This window comes from Lontra canadensis, unplaced genomic scaffold (assembly GCF_010015895.1).
Source record: "Lontra canadensis isolate GAN:19392208 unplaced genomic scaffold, GSC_riverotter_1.0 scaffold68, whole genome shotgun sequence".
Classification (NCBI taxonomy): Eukaryota; Metazoa; Chordata; class Mammalia; order Carnivora; family Mustelidae; genus Lontra; species Lontra canadensis.
Window position 1 is genome coordinate 2,146,735 of NW_022631062.1, and position 5,413 is coordinate 2,152,147.

The 5,413-nt window shown below is 39.8% G+C and overlaps 1 pseudogene; it reads left to right on the top strand.

Moving 5' to 3' along the window:
* The first annotated feature begins 1,979 nt into the window (after positions 1 to 1,979).
* Positions 1,980 to 4,850, top strand: LOC116880843 (annotated as a pseudogene).
* Positions 4,851 to 5,413: the final 563 nt, after the last annotated feature.

The window sequence follows — 5,413 nt, forward strand, 5'->3', positions numbered from 1 at the left end:
AACCAAAGACCCTATGTATTCCTTGAGTGTTTTGAGAGACCTTTTTACTAAAGTCTCAACAATATGCTTAAAATCTTAGAGTAATCATCAACCCGGCTGGTGGAAAAACACAGTTCCATTAAAAAAAAATATGAAGTTCATTTTTAACAAACCATACCTCTGTACAGAAACCAGTCTAGTTTGGTGAGGTCAAAAGATTCTCAAAAGCATCAAATAAGATTCATCCAAGATGTGATAAATTTGGACTTTTTACCTAGCTCTGAACCAGATCTTTGGAAATTTACTATATCTGGGTCACAGGAAAGAGAGAGGTGAAATGCACATGAGCATATGTACAAAGGCCATATGAAGAAATAATTGAACACTATGCTAGCTGAACCCTGGTCCTTTGTTTTCTGAGACAGAACTAGGAATTGACCTACATACCAATCATTTATTTTCTTTTTTTTCCCTGAATTAAAAATGAGTTCACTGTACAAAAGTGGCTGGTGTCCACAGCAGGGGGGGAGGGCAGAGAAATCAAGGGAATGATACAAATGGTTTGCATTCAAAGGGCCTCTGTAAACAATGAAAAGCAATTCTCTGGAACTGCAGAACTCAAAATAAATAAAGCATGTGGGCACTTGGGGTGGAAATTACAGGGGTTTGAGATGTTGAAGTCCCAGCTCACAGCAGTTCAAAATGTGGCCTTATTTAGAAATAGGATCATCGTAGATGTAATTAGTTAAGATGATGTCATACGCAAAAATGTTCAACAAAATACCAGCAAATTCAACTTAAGAGCACATCAAAAGGATTATACACCATGAGCGAGTGCGATTTATTCCTGGAATATAACAATGGTTCAGCATATGAGAATTCATCAATGTAATATAATACATTGATAGAATATGGGACAAAAACCACATGATCATTTCAATCGATGAAGGAAAAGCGTTTGACAAGACCTAAAACCCTTTCATGATAAAAAACACTCAACATACCAGGAGTAGAACAAAAATACCTCCATATAATAAAAACCATATATGAAAATTCCATAGCTAACATCATACTCCGTAGTAAGACAAAAAATTTCCTCTAAGATTGTGAACAAGGTAAGAATGCTCTCTTTTGCTACTTTTATTCAACATAGTATTGGAAGTCCCAGCCAGAGCAATGAGGTAAGAAAAAGAAAGAAAAGGCATTCAAACTGGACAGGAAGAAGTAATATCATCTTTGTTTGTAGGACATGAGCTATTATGGGAAAATGCTAAAGAACCCCACAAAAAAGTGTTAGAACTAATAAATGATTTAGCAAAGTTGCAAGATACAAAGTGAATGCACTAAAACCAATTGTGTTTCCATGTACTGACAATGAACAATTTGAAAAGAAAATTTAAAAATATTTACAATAGCATAAAAAATAATAAAATACTTAGGGATAAACTTAACCAAGGAGGTGAAAGACTTACACATTGAAAACTATAAAACATTGCTGAAAGAAATTAAAGACATAAATAAATGGAAAGACATCTATGTTCGTGGATTGAAAAAGTTAATATTAAGATGTCAATACTATCCAAAGAGATCTGCAAATTCAATGCAAGCCCTATCAAAATCCAAACAGCATTTTTTGTAGTGAAAAAAAAAAAAAAATCCATCCTAAAATTCATGTGAAATCTCAAGGGACCACAATTAGTCAAAAATAATCTTGAAAAAGAAGATTAGCCCTTTTGTGAAGATGGCACCGAAAGCTAAGAAAGAAGCCCCTGCCCCTCCCAAAGCCAAAGACCAAAGCAAAGGCTTTGAACGCCAAGAAAGTGGTGCTAAAAGGCTTCCATGGTCACAGAAAAAAGAAGATCCACAGGTCACCTACATTCCAGCGACCCAAGACTCTGCGTCTCTGAAGGCAGCCCAAATATCCTCGAAAGAGCACCCCCAGGGGAAACAAGTTTGATTACTATGCCATCATCAAGTTCCCCCTGACTACTGAGTCAGCCATGAACAAAACAGAAGACAACAACATACTTGTGTTCATTGCGGATGTCAAGGCCAACAAGCACCATATCAAACAGGCTGAGAAGAAGCTCTATGACATTGATGTGGCCAAGGTCAACATCTTGATCAGACCTGATGGAAAGAAGAAGGCATATGTTCGACTGGTTCCTGACTATGATGCTTTGGATGTTGCCAACAAAATTGGGATCGTCTAAACTGAGTCCAGCTGGCTAAATCTAAATACAAATTTTTCACTATTAAAAAAAAGAAGAAAAGAAAAAAAAAAAGAAGAGTAAAGTTGGAGGTCTCATACCTCCTTGATTTCAAAACATATTTGAAAGCTATAGTAATCAAAAGAGTGTGGTACTGCCATAAAGACAGACCTATAGGCCAATGGAATAGGATACAAAGTCCCCAAACGAACCCTCAGATAGGTGGTCAAATGGTCTTCAACATAGGTGCCAAAACTGTTTGTTAGGGAAAGGATAGTTTTTTCAACTAACAATACTGGGAAAACTGACATCCACATGCAAAAGAGTGATGCTGAACTTTTCTCTTATACCGCATACAAAAATTAACTAAAAGTAGATTAAAGACTGAACTTAAGATTCAAAACTGTAAAACTCCCAGAGGAACATGAGGGCTGCAGGATGACACCCCAAAACAGGTCATTTGGCAGCCAGCAGGGCAGGGAAGGTGCTCAGCCACCCCCATGACTACCTACATTTACATTGGAAAGGAGAGCCTGCCCCCAGGAGGGGAAGTATGAACAGAGGCCCCCTTTTAGGAAGGAACTCATCTGCATGATAGAACCATCTTGTTTTTCCAAACATCTCCTTTCACCTCTTGCTAATGAGTTTTCTCCCCTTTGTATCAGCAGACCAGACCCCCACCTTTTCCCTCAGCTCGTATAAGCTTCACATCACCTCCTGGTCTTCGGAATCTCATGTCTGTGTGGATTCCCTGTATCTATGCTATTAAATTTGATTTTCTCCAGTTAATCTGCCTCATGTCCTTCGATTCTAAGTCCAGCTCTAGCCGAAGGACCTTTAAGGGCAGAGGACACGGTCTTCCTCCCTGACAAAAGCATCGAGGAAGAGCTTCGTGACTTTGGATTTGACACTGACTTCTTGGAAATGACACCAAAAATACAGAAAATAAAAGCAATAAGAGTCACATGGGACTCTATCAAACTTAAAGGTTTTTGTGTATCGCACTTTTTGTGGTGCCTCGGAGGCAGTAGGCTGCTTTAGGATAAAGCTGAACATCTCCTTCCCAGCTACTGGCTGCCAGAAACTCAGTGAAGCAGAAGATGAACGCAAACTCCGTACCTTTTCTGAGAAGCAAATGAGCACTGGGTGTTATGCAACTAATGAATCATTGAACATACATTAAAAACTAACCATGTACTATATGTTGGCTAGTTGAACTTAAATTAAAAAAAAAAAAAAGAAGAAGCATATGGCTACAGAAGTTGCTGCTGATGCTCTGGGTGAAGAATGGAAGGGTTATGTGGTCCTTGCCAAAATTATGTGGCAATGAGGAACAAGGCTTCCCCAGAAAGCAGCATGTCTTGACCCATGGCCATGTCCACCTGCACCTGAGTAAGGGTATTCCTGCTACAGACCAAGGAGGGCTGGAGAAGGAAAGTGCAAGTATGCTCAGGGTTGTGCTGTGGATATCAATCTCAATGTTCTCAGTTTGGTTATTGTAAAAAAAAAGGGGGACAAGGGTATTCCTGGGCTCATTGATAGTACTGTGCCTCATCACCCAGGGCCCAAAAGAACTTCCAGAATCCACAAACTCTTCAGTCTCGCAGAGTTAATGTCCCCCAGTATGTCGTGAGAAAGCCCTTAAACAGACAGTAAGAAACCTAGAACAAAAGCTCCCAAGATCCAGCGTCTTGTTACTCCACATGTCCTTCAAAGCAAATGACGGTGTATTGCTCTGAAGAAACAGCACACTAAGAAAGATAAGGAAGAGGCTGCAGAACATGCTAAACTCTTGGCCAAGAGGATGAAGGAAGCCAAAGAAAACCCACCAGAAACAGATTGCCAAGAGACGGAGGCTGTCCTTTCCGAGAGCCTCTACCTCTAGCTTGGAGTCCAGCCAAAAAGGATTTTCTAAGAGTAACAGATCAATAAGATCAGACAACAAACCAACAAACCAACGAAACAAAGCAAAACAAAACAAATTGGTGTATCCAAGAGCATAATCAACAAAGTGAAAAGGCATCCTATGGAAGACAATCTTTGCAAATCCTCTATCTGATAAGGGGTGAATAATTAGGACACAGAACTACAACTCAATAAGATTAACAACAAACAAATAACATGATTTTAAAATGGCCAAAAGACTTGAGCAGACATTTCTCCAAATGGCCAACAAACACATGACAAGATGCTCAACCTCACACACCCATTAGAGAAATGCACGTCAACACCACAATGAGATACTGCTTGGCACCCATTGGGGTGGCTTATAAAAGATAAGAAAAGAGAAACCAATTAGTGAGGATGTGGAGTAACTGAAACCCTTGTATCCTGTTGACAAGATCATAAAATGGCCCAAGCAGTATGAAAAGGTATGACAGTTCTTCAAAAAATTAAATCTAGAACTACTACATGATCCAGTAATTCCACTACTGCGTCTATATCCAAAAGAACTGTGAGCAGGGTCTCAAAGATTGCTTGTTCTAAGGGCAACAATCTCTTCTGTTTTGATCGGGCCCATGGAGGACCTGAAGCCTCTGGCCAACAGCCCCCTGGAACTGAGGTGAGCAAATAACCACATGGGGAGGCTGCAAACTGATCCTCCAACCCCATGTTCAAGGGACCGCAGCCCTGGTCAATAGCTTGTCTGCAACCTTGTAAGGGTCCAAGAGCCATTACCCAGCTGAGGTGCTCTTGACTTCCTGATCCACAGATGTGGAGAGATAATAGATGTTTGCTGGTTTAAGCTATGATTTGGGGGAGTTCACTATATAACAATATAAAATAAAAGGATAATCTCAGCGCTAACATCGTGAATGGAATGAAGACATTTAAACATTACTGTGGAGACCCATCCCTGTTTTTCAACTTGGGCTGCTATTGTACATTTACGGGGAAAATAAAGAGTTCATTGTTTAAAGTGCTTTCTAAATGTACATGAGCGTGGTTGTTCAATAGTAGTGGGAATGTCATAATCAAATATCAGAACTGGAACACACAGAAGATTACGTGGGTCCACATCAGAACATGACCACTGGTGTTCGAAGGACCACAATATTGTCAACTATTTTGAAAAACTGAAGAGTGCTGGCCTCATGTACCCCAGCAAGACCGAGCAATATTTTCATTTTATATTCAAAATATTCAGATTTTATGCTGTATTCCTCGCTAGGACTGCACGCTCCAGATCACAGAACATTGCCTCCCCGTATCATGATTTGAGA